Genomic DNA, 11,133 nt, shown 5'->3' on the forward strand with positions numbered 1-11,133 from the left:
GTGTGGGTTCAGCCTGAGTCTTTGTCCGTGGTTTGTGAGCGTCTCTGTTAGCCCATGAGCAAGGCATCTTCATTAAATAGCAATTAACTGGCTTAACACAGAGAGAGTGTTTTATGGGTATGGGAATGTCACTCAACTAGACTTTTGTCACCCAGTTACTCCTGCACCAGCCGCAGTGTGTCTATAGGTCAACTGGTTCATAAATGAAATATGTACTGGCAGAGATTATATTGACCTAAAACCATTCAACCATTAACTTTAAAATGATTATTTTTCAGATTAAGAGTGGCTGAAAGTACAATGTGATTATTGCTGAACACATAGCTGTAATTTCAATCCTAAATTCAAATGATTTTTTCTCATGTTCCAGAGACGCCCCTTCACTTGTTAAGTGTCATTAAATGTAAATGTAAAATATATATATATATATTTTATTAGTATTCTATTACTTTTTATTATATAATGCAATACATACATTATATTCTATGATAATACATAAAATAAGGTAACACTTTATATTAAGGTACCTATAATAAGTGTTAGTTAGGACATAATAAGGCCCTCATAAGATGCTTATTAACATTAATATGTGATAATAAGACAATATAATTGTTAATAATAGCATAATAAACATGTTTATTTTTAGATTATAAGATCAGTTAACTACACATTTTGGGCTTTAAAGTGCGAACAGTGCTTATTTAGGTTATTCAATCTTTTATTGCAGTTGTTAACATTTACCCATTATTTCAATTTTTTTTTTTTTTTTTTTACTATTTTCAGGCCTTTTTCCTCCACTAAGAACTGGCAATAAATGTATAATAAAACATATAAAAATCTAAGCAACAAATGCTAAGGTTTAAAAATGTAAATGTAAATTAGTTAACCTCAATAAATGTGACTGTAATCAACAATTATAAGAAACTCACAAGGCTTTTAATAGCATCCTTAAGCAGTCTATAAACTGTTAGCAAGTTTCTAATGTTAGGCTTGTCTAAAATATATAGTGTCTGTCTGTCTGTCTGTCTGTCTGTCAGTGTTGTACACCTACACAAATCCTCACCCACCCACGTGGAGACAGGAAGTTTGGAGTATCATTGCTGAGGATTTTCTGAGTGTCTGTGTCACAGATGAGAAAATACTTACACACACACACACACACACACACACACACACACACACACACTGGTGTCTGCCTCATTAAAACCTTTCCCATAGATGTGCTACTTTGTACAGCTCTCCACTCATCATCACCTCCAATCCGCTCAACCCTTGCCTCCCTTTGAGCTCCACTATTTATTTTCATCAAGGCCTCCCTCTCTCTGCCTTCTTCCTCTCTACCTCTCATCCACAGTGGGCTTTGTTGCTGGGCTGTCATGTATCGAAGCACCTATTTATTTGCTTTTTTCACCGCTAATTCTCTCTCATTGTCCCCTCCCGGCATCCCGGCGCGTTGGGAACAAGGCCGCCGCGAGAGTTTTGTTCCCTGTGTTCAGGACATGAGTCAGCGAGCCAAGATAATGATGAAGAGCTCAGACACGCAGGAGATCCAGCCTCTATCACTGATCACGCCAGCAAAGTCTTCTTATCACACACCCCTCACACAGTGTCATTATTACGCGAGTGTATTCAGTCTGTGCGAAGGGCTGAGGTCACCATTTAGGGCTCCTGTGCGGTTTAGCTGTTCCTCGACTGTTTGTTCTGATTCTAATCACTTAAACATGACCTAACTCGTTAAAGAGGCCATGCAAAATGCGTGTGGCAAAAAAGTTATCGTTTATTCCTTTAGGTTGACTCTGTTCTGTTTCCATAAAAGAGTAATAACCTGCACTGGATTCTGATGTCCAAATTCATTAACAGTGAAGGGATCTGGGGCCAGTTGCACAAAACACCTTAAGTTCTCTCATTAAGTTTGAAACGTAAGGCTTTACTTTAACCTGAGCTGAGGAATTTCTTCAACAACCATGTCAGAAGACATATCGAAAAGATGATACTCTGTGTCAGAAGGGTCAAATTATTGGCGTGCATCAAACAAAAACATCTGAAGAGATGAACCTACTGAAACTACTACAACTGGGTTAAGAACTGTCCAATGCATTATTAAAGCCTGGAAGGATAGTGGTGAACCATCATCTTTGATCTTGAATGATCATGATCAGAGATCATTTAAACGTTTTGTGAAATCAAATCATAAAAAAATCAACAGTAGAGCTCACGGCTGTGTTTAATAGTGAAAGTGAGAGCATTTCCACACACACAATGCAAAGACAACTCAAGGGATTGGGACTAAACAGCTGTATAGCTTTAAGAAAACCACTTATCAGTGAGGCTAATCAGAAAAAAAGGCTTGCGAGGGAGCATAAAGATCGGACTCTGGACCAATAGGTCATGTGGTCCAGATGAGTCCAGATTTACCCTCTTCTAGAATGATGTCGGCATCAGGGTAAGAAGAGAGGCGGATGAAGTGATGCACCCATCATGTACAAGCTTGTGGGGTGGGTTAGGGTTATTTATTTATTTATTATTGATCTCATCACACTTTAAAGTATTTAAGCTATAGATATCAACTAGACTGTGATGGTAACGTTGGCTACCATGAAGCAGGATTAACTATAAATATAGTGTGCATTTAAACTGATGTGGATTTTTTCAAGTAGACCTCTTTTAAGTGGCTAAAAAAAAATTTTTCTGCTGACTCTGTCCATACCAGTTCATTGCTTAGATTCCTTGCCGGTGCTCCTCTCTGCTTCTCCAAACCGGGGGCATGTCGACCAACATATGCTGTAGCTAATATACTTACTATAATTAAGTACCTCATACAACCCCACTTCAAATGATCTGAACTATCCCTTTAAGCTTTCATCTCAGTTGCTGCCTCTGAACAACTATTACTGCATTAGACTTGCTGTTTTGAGAATTAATGGAATTAAAACTCACAGATAACATTACCTCTCTCTCCATCTGAGTGTGCCGCTCTGGTAATAATGATGTTACAGTATCTAATCTCATGTCTACAGCGGCTTAAACAGGGGCAATGGGTCATAAAGGAGCTCTGTATACTACAAACTGGAGGACAGACAAATTGGTTAAACACATGTGAAAGGCATGTTATGCTTACAGTACTGTAAGTCAGAGTCGCAGTCAAAACCAAAGGGGTCAGTGCAAAGTCAACACAGAGAGTCATTTTTTTTCAACACCTGCACGCAGATACATTTTAATTATAGTTATAAGAGAGACTAATTTAGTAAATGGTGGAAAAATGTGTATAATCAAGTTATGTTTTCTCACTAAATATGAAACAGGTGGGGATCTTCATCGCTTAAATGAACCAAGCCAGTGTCAAACAGTAGCTAAGAACTGTTAAATAAACGTCTGTTTATCCGCGTTTTGAGCTGTGTTAATGTTTGAGTCTGACAATGCAGATTCAAAAAGCCAATATTAATTTTGGAAACATAAACAAAATAATATTAACATTTCTGAGTTGGATCCTGTGATCTTTGTTATTAAAGTTGTGGTTCAGATTTTTGAAATGGGGTTGTATGAGTTACTTATTATCTATATTCTAGATAGGTCTAAGTGCGCCCCGGTTTGGAGAGATAGCAGGATTACCAATCAGCAGAGCATGCGCTATATTTGGAATGCTTTACTTTGCCATCAGACAGCCCTTTCCAATGGGAAAATGCTGTTATATAAACCAAATATCACTCTTTCTCTAAACCGTCCAAAGTCCATCAGCGAAATCAATCATTTCGCCTCGCAGAACAGAGCAGAGTTGCTGGTCTATGACTGCCTCGATCTGTTTGTTTGTGTTGTTGTGGGACTTAAGTGAATCCGAGCTATCATTTTAAAACACGAAAGTCACACAATAACACAAACAAACTCCCTGATTGGGGCAGCAGGAGACCAGCAACTTCTGCAAGAGTGATATTTGGTATAATGCTGCTCTGCTGTAAGAAAAGGCTGTCTGATGGCAAGGTATAGCAGAGAAATTATTCTAAATATAACACACTCTTAAACTTATATTGATTTTTTTTAGGTAGACCAAACTTACATCGCCATTCTTAGAATTTTAGTCTGTTGGCAAGATCCATTAAAGATCCATGCAACCAAGTATGAGACTGCATTCCCCAGAGTAAATTATTGTTTTTATGTAATGCTTCCAATATTTTCTTAAATATATTACTTGTAGCAGAGTCAAGCAGTTATTTATCTTTTTTACAAAATTTGATTATACACTGAAGTTATAAGTTGTTGTGAAACACGTTGCACACTTACCTGTTACATAAATGTGCTGACTACTAAAAGTTGCATGACCAAAGAAGAAGTATTGTAGTGTTTCTGGCCTGTTGCATTGTGGGAAAACCAGTCTGTACAAACTTGGACGAGGCAGAGCGTGGGGGGGGGGCTTTGATATGCTTATATACAATGTCATTATGTTTAAAGTGTGGAAGAAACACGGACGGCGTGTGCATGTGCGTTGTCAAATACAATCCTCCTCTATTCTATATATGTGTCTACTTCACAAGTCAATCAGATCCATTTTGTGACTTCAAAGAGCGGCTTCAGGAAGAGGCTGTAGACCGTGGATGAACATTCACTTTCGCTTTTCATCGGTCAAGGGTGCACACCACCGCTGAGAGGAGGTTACCAAAGGCTCACTTTGAAGTCGGCCCTCAGAGCAGACAATGTTTACATTCTTCCAGCACATTACTCCCTCCAGCCCACCGCTTCTCACACACATCTCTGCATCACACTGCTCGAATAAAACTTAAAATACTCAAACACCTAATAATAGTGTGCAGTGACAGTTTCGTAGTTGGTTGACATTATTAGTAGTAGTGTATATCGGTCAGCCGATCATATTGGCCCATCACAACTATATCAGACTATAACATTATCAGTGTATATGTCCGATATGCGCCTATATCAAAACTTTAGTTAAACTTAGAAACCATTTAATATAGTCTCTTAATGAAGGTATTTTGCTCTATTTGTGTTTTTTATTATATAGTTATTAATAGTTTTTCTTTTTGTCACAGGTGTTAACCACTTTTTCGGGACCATTGCAAAAAAATGTGTGTTTATAAATATATTTTCTATATTCTTCATAGTTTATTCTGGAGAATAAATAGAAAATCTAAAAAAAAAATCAATATGGCAAGTATATGTATATATTTGCTGAACTGTGAAGCCTAAACATTTTTTTTCCCCCTTTTTTTTAATCAGGGGTGTCTAACTCTTTTTAGTTCATTTGCCACACACAGCCCGATTTGGCTGGGCCAGTAAAACCACTGCATCCTTCTGAGTGTAAAGCAGTAAAACAGTCTGAAAATATTAACAGGGTTAGGGTTTACAAAATACTTAAAGAACAGCCTGAGATGGCTTGAATAAAATAAGTTCAATTTCAACAATATAAATCAAGAATAGCGGTGCATTTCATTGAAAAATTGGAATTAATGACGTCTTTTCATCCTTTGCAAAGTCATCAAGTGCACTGTAAAAAAAACATACAGGAATTTAGTGTAATCAAGTAATCTTTAATCATTAACTTAATATAAATATACAAGTTTTATTTATTCATGTTAATGAACTTAAATTCTCTAGTATTTCCTTTCAGAAGTTATAAACATGATTTTCTGTAACTTTAAGTCTTTGACTTGAAATGATGAATTAAATGAGTGTATTATACAAAGTTCGATCTACTGATTAATAAAGTTTCTAAAGAGACATGATCAGCATATTAGCAGACTTCCCACAATGCATTGTTGAAACTCTTTTTTTCTTTTGTTTTGTTTGGAATAAATAAAAATTCTATTCAAAATTAGTCATCTTAAACCTTTAAAGCAGTCTGGACACTAACTCTTTTAAGTTAGGATAAATAGTTTATTTCTACACTGTGGGACAGACTACATCATTTGGTGGGCAACTTCTGGCCCCTGATTTAAATTAATTAATCTGAAAAATTTTCACAGAACCCCTGGCAGAGTGCCACAGACCCCTGGGGGTCCCTGGACCCTATTTGAGAACCACTGCACTGATGCATTTCTTTGGAAATGTAAATCAAATCCAAGTTGTCAATCCCAGATTGGCCACAGGATGGTGCTGTATTCACCGATTCAGCTTCTCCAAGTGGTTCACACTTGTGTTTCCTTTTTGAAACTGCAACTTAAGCCCCCGCAAACCATGATTAAACTCAAAAAAGTCCTAAAATATTTGCGTAGGTGTGCGTGTGTGTGTGTGTGTGTTATAACCTGTTTCTATATGACATTACTGGCAAGCCATGACTCACACAATAGTCACTTCTTCAATTATAAAACTCTTGGAGTGCCCTGTGCAAAAATCTTAATGTCAAAGCACCACTGCACACTTCCATTCTGATGCACACTCCTCCATGTTTGCACCCAAACCTCTGCAGCTGTGGCACTGCGCACATCACAGCTACACACCACTGACACACATTCTTTTCTAACTGGGCTTGTCGATAAAAAAAAGACAAGCAAAGCACTGAAATCTGTGCTTGAAGTTTTATTAATCCTTTAAAGTGCTTTATCACAAAATTAATCTAATACTTTTTGCTCTCTATGATTATTTCTGAATTTTGTTCAAGATTCTTCATGAAAAAAATACTACTTAGTCATCTTGGCTGTGACTCATTGCCCCATGAGGCCTTTACACACATCCACGTTATTTAACATACAGCTTTTTATCCACACGGTTTTCCCCCTTCCCACCCCCAAAAACCTGCACACGCACAGCTCTGACAACAACGTTCCCGTGATGCAAGATTAGAGAAGTTCACCGGGTTTTTTTCTTCGTATATTGTAAATAATATCAGGTGACTAAAAAATGAGGAAGGAGCCCATGAGGAACTTTAAAGATATTCCCGCTGTGTCATTCTGATCTCACCAAGCTGCACTCAAACAAACACACAACACGCCCATGCAAGGACAACATGTTGTCAAAGTGAGACCAGGAAACAGAAGACGCAACAAGACACAATGCAGAATTCAATTTCAATTTGCAATTTCATAAAATAATATTAGCACAGAGAGGAGAAAATTTTTACATCTAAACACAATATGTATAAAAGACAGTAAAAAAAAAATCAGGCTGGAATTTAGTGGAATAAACCCCTATTTTCTGATTAATAAAAATAAAATAAAATATTAGTATTTATTATCAGAAGACTTCAGAAGTTCTAAACATGAGTTCTATAAAGTCTTTTGACTTGAAAGGATGAGCTGAATGAGTGTACTTTACAGCTCACTGAACTCAACTATTAAATTAAGTTTCTAAAGAAACATAATCAGCATGTTAGCAGACTTCCCAGCATGCAATGCCTGAGAATTCCCCTTAGACCCTTCTTGTTCTTCAGTGTGACTGAAGAGTTGTTGGTTCAGTGTAATATCTTAAGCTTACTGAACGTGTTTTGTTAACAACAGCTGAATTAATATCAAGTTTATTTGACCAGAAAAATTCAAATTTGTTTTGAATCATCGCAAAATTATCTCAACTGGTCGTTTAAAATTCAGTCAGCTTAAAATTTGAAGGCAGCTTGTGCACTAACTTTTTTAAACTGTTTATTTTTTAAAGTGAGGAATTTAATGTAATGCATGTAACACTATTTCAAATAACTCATGTTGGGAAAGAATAATAATGCTGTTACAATTATTAAAAACATTGATTTGAGATGTCTGTCATTATATACAATAAATAAATGACAGGCCTTCATTTTGTTATTTAAACATTACTATGAACAAACAAACACTCACTGTCATCTCCAAAAATGTCACAGAAACATTTGTGTCACCTAATACGCCTTTACAATAAACTTTAATATGAAAAGATTTAAAGACGGGCATGCAGGTTCTCTGGAAACCGATCTGACTTCACTGGCTAGTCGGGAAAAACTCTAAATTTATCACAATACTAAATAACAAAGAAAAATGACTAATTGAAAAAAAGATTATTTTCATGTGTAAAGAATTTTTTGTTTGCATACAATTTGTAATAAAATAAATACAAAAAATACAAAATACAAAAAAAAAGGAGATAAAATAACCATTATTAAAATAACCAATATTAATCATGTAATATCACAATAGCGACGATATTGTCACAGTCTAGTACCATATGCAGACGTTTTTTTTGAATCGCAATATTCCATACATCCCTACTGGTTAGTTTTAGGGTTCACCAGTTTATAGCTTTAAAAAGCAAGTAATAGTTTGCTAGTCCTTATCTACACAAATGATATGCATTCTTAAATTGGGCATTATATCTACATATCTTTCAGCAAGAGACGTATATATTTAAGAGCCGTAAATCTGTTTTTTATATTCAATAACATTTCAATCTGCCGCTATGCTAATGACTTCCTATTTAGCAGGATGCAGAGAAGTGAAGGTGATGGGCTTCTTGTCCCCCTTCACGTCAAATATCTGCAAGATCAGCTTTTATAAACTATACATTATGTCACATTACCGCACACCACAATTTGCAGAACAATATTTTTTGCATTGCATGTATGGCGAAAAATTGAATCTCAAATTCTCAATTACCTGTAGTTTGGAGGCTATGGAAGACAGGTCCAGTTGGTATACTGTATGTCTGCTTGAGTCCAACTTAAATTATTATCCAAATTTTGCAAAAAGCTTTCTTGTTGATGTGCCTCCTATTGTTGTTAAATCATTACTGGAAGCATGGACTAGTGAAAGGATCCCACATTTAAACCAAACTGCGTTTCCTCTTTCTTGCGCCCAGGAGCGGGGTGCAAAGGGAAGCTTTTACGTCAACCGTCCCTAAATCTGAGACAGAAATAATCACAGATTCTGGCAAGTCATCATGTTACACAATCATGGGTGCCCATAAATGAATCAAATAGTGTTGAGAATCTAAAAAAAAAAAGTTAGAAAAAATGAGCTTTAGTCTCATAATACTGTCTGGTGCATCTAACTTTGTTATGTTTTTCTGGAAATTCTCAACCAAACCAATGGTACTTACCTGGTAAATTACAGCAGCCCCTTCAGCTGATAATGCAGCATATTGTTGTCAAGGTCATTACTAAAAATAAAGGCTTGACTTTCAAGTGTAGGCTGAATGCTGTTAATTTCATATTCTTGAGACAGTTTGTCCATAACTGATCAGCGCTGCTCGACTTGCGAGAACAAAACACACAAGTGTTTTTGGTCAGCTTTACAGAACGGTGACATTTCATTCCGGAGGAAAAGGGCTCCGATATTGCATTCACGGTCACACTGTAATCTGCATAATGACAATGATGAACAGCCCATCAGGGAGGATTTGAGTGAAAAAGCCTCTAAATTCCCCTTCAGATGCATGTTGATTGTGTTTATTCATGGCAGTTAGGTTGATGAGGGAGCAATATGGAGGAGGTTGGATGGACACTTGTTATGTGTTACTGTTAAAATAGCAGACATCTCTCGACGAAGAACAAACAGCAAAGGCAGACTGAAATCAAGGCGTCTGTGAAAGCTCTCAGGAATGCAAATTCAAAAGCACTTCATTACTTGCTTTTTCCCTGCAATCTTGTGTCTGAGAGACTGAACTAAGTGGTTAATCAAGCCAAAAAACCAAACCATGTCTGAGCGGCCAGAGAGGAGACACCTATGCTCACAGACGAGGCCAAGGCTGTGTGTATGGGTGTTTGCAATATGTATTGACTTGTGAAGTAGACACATATATAGAATAGAGGAGGATTGTATTTGACAACACACATGCACACGCCGTCCGTGTTTCTTCCACACTTTAAACATAATGACATTGTATATAAGCATATCAAAGCCCCCCCCCGCGCTCTGCCTCATCCAAGTTTGTACAGACTGGTTTCCCCACAATGCAACAGGCCAGAAACACTACAATACTTCTTCTTTGCAATACGTATGTTCATATTGAAGGTTCTCGTGTGTGAGATTTACAGATATTTATTGGCAGAATATGGCCGAAATTGAACATAATATCGAAAAGCATGTTTTCTTTAGCATATCATCACTGAAAATAGGAATTCCTGTGTTCTTGTTACCTTAAAGTGAAACATTAATAACTACAGAGGGCACAGGTCCTCTCCTCTCCTTTATCTCTCTCTTGGAAGGAGAGGGTGAGACATGTTTCCAATCTGCATGCTCACCACTAGATGCCACTGCACCTTACACACTGGTCCTTTAAAATACATATAACACTGTGTGAATTTTGGCTCCATAGTAGATCAGAAAGTTCTAGATAGTTCGAGGATACATTTTGGACCACACAAAGCTTAATCACAGTTTGGATTCACTCGAGCAGGAGGCTTAAGATACAGTTTCACTACACTGGTGCAAATGACAGAATACCAACCTCTGATGTCAAGTTACCTGGTAGTGAAAGATGAAAAGTTTCTTCAAATACATTTTGTCGACCTGTCTTACTTTTTTTGTGTCACAGAAGTGACAAGAAAGATAAATAGCTCACCGTTATGGATAGTTGCAGGACAGTTATTTATTAGGTTAGCTAGCTCACATGACTGCACAAGGATTAAAGGGTAAGCTTTTGTCAGTGTTGTGTAAATTAAATGGGTTTGTTTGTTTTATGAATAGGCCAGTTTATCTTTGGTTATCATTGGTTTTATTCATTTTGGATTCATATTATCAGGGAAAAAACAACTTATGAAACAATAATTTGGCAGCTCCTCTGCAGTAAGTCTGCAAAACTCTAGTTAAGACCCAGAGTTTTGAATGTTATTTCATTTCAATTAGTTATTAGAAAAATGCAACATTTAAGCAACATTTCTGTAAATGTGCCACTGTTAGCCGGCTAATTTTCTGCAGTCCTAACAGAATGCTAATGTTTGCTAACTAGCACTAATGTACAGCTGAGGATGAAGAGGATTGTGCCGTATGTGGTCATAGTCTAAAGTACTGGACAAATTAAAACCTGATGATGGTGCTCAATGGAAACTGATCACCACATTTGATACAAGTCCTCCTCAGAGAAACAAGGGAAACTAACATTGCTATGGCTAAAACTGACATAACATCAGTGACATTTTCCAGTCATTGAGTTGGTCCCAACAATCCAACATTAGTTCTTGAAAATGTTAGGTCCATAAAGGGCACTCTATGAAACTTGGCCAAGTTA

This window comes from Lutjanus erythropterus, chromosome 22 (genome assembly GCF_056507025.1).
Source record: "Lutjanus erythropterus isolate fLutEry1 chromosome 22, fLutEry1.hap2, whole genome shotgun sequence".
Lineage (NCBI taxonomy): Eukaryota > Metazoa > Chordata > Actinopteri > Lutjaniformes > Lutjanidae > Lutjanus > Lutjanus erythropterus.